Source organism: Eurypyga helias, unplaced genomic scaffold (assembly GCF_000690775.1).
Source record: "Eurypyga helias isolate BGI_N326 unplaced genomic scaffold, ASM69077v1 scaffold35872, whole genome shotgun sequence".
In the NCBI taxonomy this organism is placed as follows: domain Eukaryota; kingdom Metazoa; phylum Chordata; class Aves; order Eurypygiformes; family Eurypygidae; genus Eurypyga; species Eurypyga helias.
The window spans coordinates 60,539-72,669 of NW_010235947.1; the positions used below are offsets into that span (position 1 = coordinate 60,539).

The 12,131-nt window shown below is 49.3% G+C and overlaps 1 protein-coding gene across 1 annotated transcript in view; it reads left to right on the forward strand.

Annotated features, from left to right (window-relative positions):
- TWIST2 (twist family bHLH transcription factor 2) overlaps positions 1-12,131 on the forward strand; it is a 36,960-nt gene that overhangs the window by 24,366 nt on the left and 463 nt on the right. The gene's annotated exons all lie outside the window — the stretch shown is intronic.

The following is a 12,131-nucleotide window of genomic DNA, read 5'->3' on the forward strand; positions in this document are numbered from 1 at the left end:
TAAACCATAGATACTTTTAAAGCAGGGTTTTTTTTGTTGTTGTTATTAATTCCACTGGCATTAATCCACGCAGCTGAGTCAGTCATAACGGATGGCTGCTATCATCCACTTGCTGATTTACTCTTAGGCATTGACGTTATTACAGAGTCTTTGTGCTGCACTTGTTGTGAAAGTCATAACTCGTTATAAAAGTCGTAACGAGTCTTTGTGACTCGTCATTACAGAGTCTTTGTGCTGTACATAGCTGTCTCAGCTATGCACAGATGCAGCAAGAATTAATTACGTCCCAAAGCACGTAGTCTAAACAGGGCAGGGACAGGTTAAAGTGTAGAAATGCCTAGGAAAGGTCTTATCCATGGGGTAGTCCCAGTCCCAGAGCCAGAGCATGATGCCTGCTGCTTCCTGCAGGGATGCTGCCACTTACGAGCTTTGCAAACTGCAACTGAATACCTGCTGCATACAGGAAAAACAAGGAGAGCAGGGAAACTGCTGGCTGAGCAGTCCAGACCAAAAGAGTTCCCTTGGAAAAAGAAGAAAGCTGCAGATGTATATATTTATTTTTAGAGAAGGTGTTTTTTCTTAGAATTTGTATTATTTTGGCAGGAACGCAGCGGGGAGGAGAAAAGGTTTCCCTTTTGTCCAATACTCTCTTGCTATTCTAAAACGGGGTGGAGGCAAAAGGGTATTTTTACAACCCATTTCATATCTCAGTTGTGTTTATCCCTGTAGCGACGGACAGGACCACAGACACATTTCACACCGACTGCCAGCATTGTCACAGCACGCCGCACACCATGCTGCGTGCGCCACCAGCTGCCCTAAGCCACCGTTTTTCCATATTCTCCAGAGGAAAAACCAGGTTCCTATTGATATTTTCCCCCCACATAGTCTCAATCAACATACAAGAACATGTTTTTCTTAAACACAAATATATTTTACTTTCCAAGCAGCGTAGCCCAGATACACAGTCACTCGTCGTAGCTCAGCCAATGGCATCAATCATTAAGCTGTAACAGGTCATGCAACTGTCTCCTAAAATAAAGTGAGCCCTAGCTTGCAAGCTGTATTTGTGCAGGGTGAGATTTGCACGTGGCTTTTCCTGTGAGCATCTCAGGAGAAGTGTGTGGCCCACCCATAACAACCTTGGCCTCCTCACATGGTTTCTACGTAATGTATTTCCATTGCTTTGGCACCGCTTTGGCTGTGCATTTCAGGCAGGGAGAACAGAGAATTGCTTGTGGTTTGGCAGTGGGAAACTATATTGATCTAAGGTGGCTAGAGGCCAGAGGATGAGGGGCTCACGAGGAAGAGGAAGATGTGAAAGGGCACAAGACTCATCAGCTTCAGAGTCACCCTTTAAGGACACATCTGTGCTACCTCTCCTCCCCAACCCCATATATTTCACTTTAGCTGCCCTAGAAGAACATCCCATTCCCTGCCTTTTTTCCCCTCTCCCTGCTCCTGTATTCCACACCTTTCCTGTGCAAAGCCAGGCTCGTGTGTGAGTGCCTCCATGGAGGGGAGATGAATCCAGGGAAACATCTTTCTCTGCTGCTCCGTTGGCCAGGAGGGCTGGTGGTGGCTGGCTCCTTCCTGCTCTTCTTTGACCCCAGTCTCTGGCTTTCCCTGGCCACTTGCCCTTCCATGGGTCAGGAGATGCTGGTGGTGTCTCCCAGCACTTGTCCACCCACGAGCCACCCACGAGCAGTTACGCAGAGCCGAGGACAGAGTTTAGCTGGTCCTTTCAAACGATGAAGCAGCTCTGCTTTTTCCTGCTCCAAGTGCTCATTAGCAGCTTCCGCTTTTCGGCAATTCCTAGCCGTGCTTTCAGTGATGTGCTGCCAAGATTTTAACAAGGGACTGCCACAAACCAACCTCCTCCTCCAGCTGCGACGAACGCCCCTGCCCCACAGAGGCCAATGCTCGGGCTGTGGAGGAGTGCAGGGCTGGGAGAATGTTCATCGGGGGATGGCTTCTTCCTGTTTAAAGCTTTTTTGTTGTTGTTGTTTAATTTCCTGATGAGGGAGGGACACAGCACCTTGGAGCAAACATTACTGCCTGGATGTTGCTGCAGAGGGGCAGGACATAACACAGATACTCTGAGTGTCCCAGCAGCAAAGTGCTTCCTTGCAGAGCTCTTGCTTCTCCTTCCTACCGTGAGGCCAGCCCCAGGCCACTGATTTTATCTGGGATAGGGCAATCAGCCACAAGCTGCAATGTTGAAGAAGTGGCTTTCTCTAGGTGTTTCAGGACCCCAAAGGGCAAGTTTTCCCATGGGAAGTGGTTGAGCCCACAAGTTTCTGGGTGTGATGGAGGCCACCTCAGCTTTCTCGCGTTGGTGGGCATGGCTGAGCTATGCCGATTTGTGTCGGGGCAGAGCTGGTTTCCCAAGGGAGCTCTGAGCTTGCAGGTATCTTGCAGGTCCAGAATGCTGATCATAGAATCACAGAATGGTTTGGGTTGGAAGGGACCTAAAAGACCATCTATTTCCAATCCCCCTGCCATGGGCAGGGACACCTTCCACTAGACCAGGTTGCTCAAAGCCTCACCCAGCCTGGCCTCGAATATTTCCATCTTTCCCTTCTTCTCCAGTGGAAAGGAAGGCCCTCTCTGAAGAGTGAAACCCCAGGGAAGCCCAACTCAGTTATCAGGAGCTAAGGAAAAATCCAGAACAGAGCATGCAGAGGTGTCGGACTTGCTTGTGAGGGTTGCAGCCTCCTCTACTGCTGGAGGCACCTCTGCTCCAGACAGTTTAGCCTTGCAGAGGTATGCCTGAAGCTGGAAGAATGGGAAAGCTCATTTGCCACCTTTAAATACGAACTGGGTGCAAGAAGGTCAGCTGCATGGTAGATACTAAAATAGTAAAGTAAGTAAGTGGCAACTAACTACTGCTTAATATGTTAATAGATAAGTGCATGGATTATAGGTTAATAAAATGGTTTTAAATACAGTCTATTCTGGTAAACACAGCAGTGTCAACTGCACTGGATCCAGGCAAGGAAATGGTATCTCTACCCTTTTTTTTTTTTAATTATAAGAATAAATTTGGTGAAAAAGAAAGAAAAATTAAAGTGACAAATCATCTCAGCATTGTTAAACTGGACTCCTGCACCTTACAGATCTGGCAGCTCTTCCAGGAGAGCACACCCTGACATCTACTCCATAGACAGTACTTAGATGGGTGGCCATGGGCACTAATGAACCTTTCTGCATCAGAATGAGGAAAAAAAGAGAAGCTTTAAAGCCAGACTATTCAGTCATTTCAATCAATATTGGCTGCTTGTTGACATTAGATTCACTCAGAAAAAAAAATTGAGTCAGTCCACTTCTCTCTGCTGTGGACAGTTATCTACGAGAGGAGCACTCACAAGTGCTTCAGATCTATTTCAGCTGTGGGTGAGGAACCGTTTTTGGCAGCTGATCCGGTCCTCAGCCTCAGGATTGTGCTCCGTCCTGCTCCACTGGCCAGGGCGAGACACGGGCAGGAGGGACCAGGGCCACGGGCTCTCCTGCTGGAAAGATCTTTAGGATCTTTCATTGCTGCAATTTTTCCTAGACGGTGAGGTGTGAGCAAGCCATCGACCTTTCTCGACGGTGGGTAGGCTGGGGAAACAGAAGCAGTCTCGGAGTGAGGAGAAAAGCCTCAAACTTCCTTTTTCTTATGTCCCATCCCCATCAAACAGCTAGTTACGCTCCCGATAACAAAGCGGGGAGCTGCCGGACGCAGGGAGGGTGTTTTCCCTCAGACCAGCCATGGGCAGATAAATCCTCCAAGGTCTGAAAAGCCTGGGGTAAATTTGATTAGAGGCTTTCCTCTAGACAGCGAGGGGTACGTGTGGTGATAGCAGGGAGGGGGCCTGCGGCTCAGGAATGAACAACTGCGAGGGATATGTTTTTAAATGGTTTCCCAGCTGTAAGATGCACATAATTGTGGCTTTCCTTCATCTGGGAGACTTCAAGAGCGGATGGTTGATAAGGGTTCATACCAGCAAAGGCAGAAAAACACAAGCCAGGGTATCTGGTTTCAGTCTGTCCGTACCCGCAGCATTAGATCTGATTTTGGCCCTGTCTCCCCCCGCTGCATGTACACAATTATCTGAATTCCTTTCTCCGCTGCTTCCTCCCCTCTGAAGCTTTGCAGGCTGGCCCTGCTGCCTTTTCCATTGCTTGAGGGACTGCTGCGCAGTCGGGCTCTCTCCTTTCCCAGCCCATGGAGGGGTCTGTGCAAAGGACCAGCACCCTATGGAGGGCAGAAAGCAAACACAAGGATGGCAATTTATTCCCCATCCCTATTGTTTTAGACTTTTGTGGTGGGAAATGTCCTAAATATCAAGGGATTTCAGCTATTTTCAGGTGATGTTGCTTTGTGCCTCAGTTTCCCCTTCGTGCCTTACCTTTGCTGCTTGCCTCTGGTTACGTTTAGGAAGAGGTCCCCCAGCCTCCTGCATTGCAGCCGGGTATCCCCAGGGACGATTGCCCAAGCAGGAGCTGGTTCCCCAGGCAGATGTGTGGGCAGCAAGATAGATGCGGTCAAGGACACGACTGAAGTGCCAGTGTCCCACCTCACGCTGCCGCCGTCTTGTTTTTCCCCACACAGGCTCCCTGTTGTGGTGTGGTCAAGCGGAAGGGGGACCCTTTCCGAAATGCCAGTGTGTGGAAATGGATTTTTGAAATACTGCTCTCCATCTTTCCCAGGGTTTGCTACACGCTGGCTTTTTCCAAGCAGGAGGGCACATGCTTACATGCTCACAAATACTGTATCACTCAGCATTTTATTTCCTAGCTCTTCTTTTTTTTTTTTTTTAATTAGTTTTTAGTTTTCATTTTTAATTAACTTTTTTCCCCTAAAAAGGTGCATTTTTTGCACCATCCAAATCACAGAATTGTTTTAAATTTCATATATATGCTACTGTCCGTTTTGGCTCTGGGAACAGCTGACAGCCCCATCAGAAAATGTGAGAATATCCCTTTGGGAGAGATCCAGCCAATGCCTGCAGCGAGTGTATCTTTGTGTATACTATTCGTGGAACAGCATATCCCTTTTTCCTTTGACTTTGACTATAAAAATACTTGAGCACATATTAAACCATGCATAAACACAAACAAAATGTGCAGGTAGAGTTTTCCCATCCTTAAACAGACCAGAGACTTATGTTTCTTCACACCTGAAGAATTCAGTTGAGCTTCCGCACGTGTTTTCATCTGGGTTTTAGCCTTTGTGATACAAGTTCTATGTAGAAATTTCAGCACAGGAATTGCAGAGTCCCTCTGACATCACGTTCTGACATGCAGTTTTGACTGACCGAGCAAAAGCTTCTCCACAGACTCTAGAAACGCGTGGGGCTGCCTTCAGCCATGCAGCGATGGCTCTTGTTTTGAGGGAAGCAGGCAGGGGAAGGACAGCACCGGCTCAAGAGGATCCTTCGTAGGAGGGCTCAGCGGGTTCGTGACGGTGGCAGAAGAGGGGCCAGACTGTGTGCACAGCCCGTGCTTGGGTATACCTTAATCTCAGCGTGCTATGTGATACTGAGCACTTCTTCAGGCAGGGGGGAGGTGAGGGGCACCCCCACCTCCCAGGGTTAAGGAGCTGAGATGGTTTGCTAAAGTTTGGCCAGGCACTTGGCTGGGAAACACGTTTCACCTAATCTAGGTAGCAAATGCCTGGTTTGCCGGTGTATGTCCTAACCTTCGGGTCTTGAGTCTGACCCCAGGTAGCCAAGAGCTCCTGGCAGCCTCCACCCCAGCACATCCCTCTGCTTCCCGGAGGCTGCGGGTTTAGGCACGTTAATAAAAGCCAAGCCAAAATAACTGCCTTAGGTCTGCTTCATATGGCTCACAGAAACACTCGGTCCATGCATAGTTAGAAAGCGATTTTTGGAGGCTCAGAACTAGGTCAAAACAGACTTAATTTCCTCCAGGTCCAGGTGGGATGCCGCTGTGCAAGCCCGGTGATTTGCATGCTGCTTTTCAGCTCTCCACCCGCTGCCATCCCAGCCTCCAACACACCGTCATGGGGAAGCCTTCAGCATTTTGGAGCTCGACTGTTTTCCACTCTCCCTGTGCTCCAAAGCAGCTGGACCATTTTTGCCTAGGCTCCAGAAAACAAAAACAACGACAAGAAAGAGGAACACCGTTGGGCATGGAAAGCTTTCAGCTCAAGCAGCATAAGTTTCAGAAGGTCACGAGCAGATAAAAAACCCACGGGATGCTGGAAGGCAAAGCGTACAAACCTGACCGTGGATTGATACTTGCCATATGCTGTTTGAAAGCAGTCGTTCCTAAGGGAGCGATGGTTCCTGGTTCACCACGCTCAGGAATGGGCAAGGTTAAAGGCTGAACTGGGAATGTTTGGCAGAAACGTGTAGGGGACCCTGCTCGTGATGATGACAACCCCTGCCAGGTTAGGGAATTTCTGTACCCCCAGTTAAGAGCCTTTTGGGTGTCTCAGACCACTGCACTTCCAGCTGCCATGTAGGTCTTAATGGCAGTCCCCTCAGCTGGCAAATCTGGGGTTGAGCTTGATCACAGGCGTAAGGGGAAACGAGCACGGGGTGCTCTCAGGAGCCTGGCTCGCCTGCTACGGGTTGCATCCACCCCACTGTCCTGGTAGCTAGGCAAGACAGGGCTCTCATGGCCAGAAATAATCCAAATTCAGACTTTCTGGCTTGAGAAACAAGACGCTGAGATTCGTCCACTCCTTCAGCTTGGCATTTCCTAATCTGAGAAAGAACAACCCGATTTCTGGTGCTGTTTGCTTTGGCATCTCAATAATTCACACCAGCCCATGTTGACCTTTTCTCTCCGAAGGCACGGGGGCCGACACGTGCACCCCCAAGTCACGTTTTGCATTGTTCGCTGTTGTTTTTCCCGTTCCCGTCCCCGTGCCTACGGGGCAGGATGCACGCAGCGCTGGTGCGGCGGGCGGGCGTACTGGGGCTATGACATAATGCAATAACCGAACTAGCCGCATTTATTTATTTTGAAAAATATTAAGGGCAGCTGCTACTTAGCGCCGACTGAAACATTTTATTGATTTTTCTAGAACAGGAGCGTCCCCTTTTGTGTTGTAACCCAGCATTGTTTGAAGCCAGCCGTTGGACTATTCCAGAATAACTCGCCTACGTCGCATTTTCCTCCTCTTTATAAACTTAGAGAGGGTCTCCAGCCCTGAAGGTTACAACCACAAGAGAGGTCCCTGTCTCATGTGCTTGTGCTGCCCTGTCTTGCTCAGGCATTATCTCCAATCAGGTCCAACTCAACAGGGGACTTCTTCCCCATCCATGCTGTAATGTCCCCGTAACATCTTACCAGGTATTGTGCAGCACGTTAACAGAATAAAGCCTTACTTGTCAGCCAGGACTAGTGATAGCCTGAGTAAGCTTTTGGTTTATGTTTCCCTGTATTTATCCTTTCTGGTTATTCTCATTTTGGAATGATGAGTTTTGAGACGGTGGTGATGGGGTGCTCCAGCTGATTTTGTTCAGTGCTTTCTCGTGGGCTGGTTTAACGCTTGCTTCCTCGGTGTGGGTTTGTTTCCCAGGGAGGAAGACTGCAGAGCTCTTTTGTCATCCGTGCCAAGCAATGGTGCCTGCTCTGCTTGCATGCTACCTCCTCACCCCAGGCAGCCCCACTGCTCGCCAGCCACTCAAAATCTCTACAGCCTGCAAAAAACAGCAGCCTTTGAAGTTAACATCCCATTAAAATGAATGTTGTGGGGATGCCTAAAGAGCAGGCACAGTCTGGGGAGGGAGACTTCAAAGGAGGCAAAATACAGCAGCGGGGATAGAGCCGAAGGCAGCAGAGCTGCTGGGACAACATAGACCCATGGGAAAGCTGGCTGGGATTGCCAGGGCAGACACACACGGGGTTGGTTAGGAGTGTGCCCACTTGTATCACTTACAAGAAATTTGTTATTACAATTCAAACTCTATTCGGCAAGGATGCTTGTTCAGAAACTCATCCACTCTGGAGGCCCCCGAAGGCAGCATCCTCAGTCCACAGACAGCGTGTACTGCACCAACCCACTGAGCATCGTTAGTCTATGGGAAGCATGATGGACACCGACCCACTGAGCATCATTAGCCCACAGGCAGTGTGCCCTGCACCCACCCAAGTGGGGCCAGGGTCTCGGCATTGACTCAGGCTGGTTTTTACTTCCCCAGGTTGAAGGGTAAGGAGGGAGGAGACAGCCTGAAAGGTTCCCAGTGACTGCTGAAATGAGTACAGACTGTCACAGGGCAAGCAACTGGTCTGTGCTGCGCTGCATCGATGCTCGCGTCCCTCTGCCTGACCCCAGCCTCAGCCCCAAACACAAGGCAAGAAGGCGGGTCGGCACCTCCCTGGCAGGGATTTTGGCTGGCTGAAGCCCACACAGAGGGAGAGAGGCTGGGGCCTGGGTACGGAACCATTTTTTTACATTCCCAACTTTAAAAGAAGTTGAAAAAGCACCCTTTAAAAAAACCCCAAACAAACAAAAAAACAAACACTCAAAATGTTTTGCTGCATTTCATATTTCATTTGCGCTCTTGGCCATGTTGTGGAAATTATTTCAAGCCCTTTGTAAAAAAATCTCACCCTAATCCTATATAAGCAAGGACTTTGGGGACTAGTTGCAGAATTTCCTGCAACTAGGGCTCTGCTCTTGCTGCCACCTTACAACAAGCTTGCAGCAATCAGCTTTCACGGTTTCCGTGCTGTGGTCTTGTGCCAGGGAATGCTCCTCATGGGGCCGGGGAATGCTCCTAAAGCAAGGAAATAATAGAGCAGCAAGCCTTCAGTTCACTATAACCCCTCATTTTTATAATACAGTATGCTTTTCAGCTATGCCTTGGAGAACAAGGTGCCTTGTGGCCAGCAGTTGGTTAAATCCCACACACACTCTAAGAAAGGAAGGGATGCACTGCAATCTCCCAACCAGGGAAACTGAGGCCTATGCAGAGACAGTAGTTACCTAGCAAACCTGTGCGTGGGCTGGGATGGGATTAAAGTTGGGATGGGATTAAAACTAAATTCTGCAAGGTCCTGCTGCCCTACCACACCAACTTAGTGCCAGGAACTCTGCCCCCTCCCTGTGAAATCCACTAGGGGCTTTACTGCTTCTTTTAAGAATAAGTCCCATAGGTTCATACCTCATAATTCAGCTGCCGAAGGAACCTGCAGCCATTCCTGCACATTAGGAAACCCCCGTGAGTCCGGCTCAGGGGAGCAGAGCTGAGAAGTGCCACTGGAGTGGCCGCCAGCTGAGTGCCTTGGCAGGCTTTGACGAACGCTTTGCTGAGCCCCTCTGGGATTAAAGGATCATAAACATGAAGCACGACCTTGGGAGGGTCCATTAAAGTGCAAAATCGCTATGGAAAAGCTCTCTATAATTTAAGAGGGGATGGAGCCAGAAGGGCTTTGGTGACTCATGTTATAGCTCCTGAAGACAACCGAGGCAGCGCTTCCCCTTTCAGTGTACGAGTTGGGAGATCAGGGCTAGCCCTTCTGGGGGCCCAGGCACGAGGCACTGGGTTTACTGGGATGCTTCAAGATGGGCTGTCCAGAAGCAAGGAGCAGGAAGAGGCAGCCACCATGGAAGATCTGGGTTCAGTGACGTGGCAGCACTGGGTAGGAGAGGAGTCAAGACCAGCCTGCCCGTTTTTTGGGGTATTATCCATCTTCCTCAGCCAGGAGCTGATCCTTACTCCCCCTGCAAGATTCAAACCGTGCAGCAAGCAAGGACCACATCTGTGAGATAAGGATCACAAGCCAGATTCAGAGTACAATTTCTCCAATATATGTAGCTCTCTTTTGACTAAACTGAGAAGCCACTGAAGTCCCCTCACCTTATAAAGCTCCATGTGGGACACGGTCAGGGTTTTAGCACAGTACTCCTCTTTTGGAGTGACCTGGAGGGGATAACTGGGGAGGAACAGGTTGGGTGCAGACCTCACATATCACTTCTCTGCCTGCACATCCCACCACCTAAGTGTGTCCCTCATGCAACAAGCAGATGCCCACCTCCTCCCGTTAGCATTTCTGTGACTTCAATTGCTACTTAGAGCCAGATTTTCAAAAGCAGGCAGTATCCAACATCCCAAAGGTCCAGAGAAGAAGAAATAGAGGGTGTAGGTCACACAGGAGGATCTTCTCATCTTAGGCACTTCTTTCATTCTCTCGTGCTGATGCAGGGGGTCTGTAAATGAGTGGGCTTTACTCTTTGATTTGGATCTTATATGAAATATGCGGTCAGAACAACCAGCAAAATATGAACTGAAACACAAGTACATGTCAAGATGGGGAGAATGACCCCTTCATGGCCAGGTACAGCAGCTTCCTTCGGGTGACCTCTGCATCTGGTCATAATATTGCTCCATTAGCTGAGACAGACTGCTTCAGTGTGCAGTGGATAATCACAGAAAATAGCTGTAGAAATATCCTACCAGATCATCTGCTCCTGCCAGGGCTGGTAACCAGGCATTAGCCAAGCGATGGCTGAACAGCAGCCACATCTTCCCACCATGACCCTGGTCCTGGTGCCCTGTGTGGGATGGGAAAGGATGGGTTAAGGAGCATGGAAGGGGACCTGGCAGAGCCATGCCAGAGCCCTGGGGCACAGCCCGTGCTCAGTGCTCATTCATCTCGATGTAAAGGGGAAGCCAAAACACCCTGTTAGCACTGAGCTGCTGTGAAATTCCCATTTTTCCAGTCAGCCGGAGCCAAAAGACATGCTGGAAACCAGAAAGGACCAGTGGAAACAAGATCCTGCACTACAGCAGTGGCCAGAGCAGAGCATCTCACCCAGGGTTAAAGACATTTGCTCCAAGAACAACTTCGTGCTGACCTCTCCAGTCTTGGGTGGGATTTAAAAAACAGGAGTGGAAATAGACCAGCTCAGTATTGCTGTCTATGTAGTTTCACCTTGTTTTACATGGCACCCAGGTTCAGAGAAGAGCAGGGCACAGCAATTTGTCGTGTGGCTGGCAGTGAGAATCCTCCACCCCTTGCTGGAAAAAATAATTTAAGAAAAAAGAAGCTGACCTTAAAGGTTGCCCTCAGGCTCAAGCAGAAAATCATTCCATGGTACCTTCCTCCTACCTGTATTTTATTTTCCTTTCCCAAATCCCTGCCCAGCTAGGGCTGTGGCAGCAGCAGCATTAGGAAAGGGCCAGCCTGTCATCGGTCAGATGTGCACACAGACAAACCAACACGCTGAGCGGCTCAGCCTTCCTAAGTGGTCCTGGGCAGCCTGTCAAGTCCCGAGCTTGTCTGCAGAATGTGGTTGTAATTAGATAATTAATAACTTTGAGAAGGAAAGGAAAGGAAATAAGCTAAATGGAAGCTTTCCTTAGTGGGAGGAAATAATTATATCTGCTTTTTGATATATGAGCTGAGGTGGCTTTCCGAAGGCAGAAACAGCATCTCGCCTGCGAAGCCATGCCTCCCTCAAGTTAGTCTGGATCTCCCATGGGCTCTGCTGGGTCACGGAGTTTGTCCCACCAGCCCACAAATGAGCAGCAGCAGGTTGCTACAGACCAGAGCAAAACCTGCAGGTAACAAGGACCCCTGACGTGTTGCTGCGCCTCATTCACATCTCGATAAGTGGCACAGAGGAGGGATGATACGCAGGTCTGGGTCACCAGGAACCGTGTGGAAAATGGGATTCAGCACATCCCTCGGGGTTGGAGATGCTGCTGTCAGCATACGGACTTTTGATGGATTCATTGCTCCTGCTCACGGACTTAGATTTCACAGTACAATGCAAAAAAAGGCTGTGACATTACCAGACTCTGGACTTAGGCTATACACCCAAAATCAAAGGAATCGTTACATTTAGGCTCAATTTGTATTGATTTTGGATGTGCTTAGATATTGCATAAATGTGCTACCCCTGGATGAAAAGAAAACGTATTTGTTTCCAGCAGGGTTTGCCTGATTTTGCAGGAGGAGCTGAGAGTTGCTGTGGGTGGGGTTTCTCAAGCCCATCTCAGGCACCCCAGCATCCAATCTCCCCGTTTCACTTCCTTAAGGGGTGGTGAGGGTTGCTCCTGGTGCATCCCTGCTGTGGGAATAACCGTGTGCCTCCGCACTGCTGGGACCAGGTTTCAATACGTGGTTAAGGGTGTTCATGAACCACATTCTTCATTTGTAGG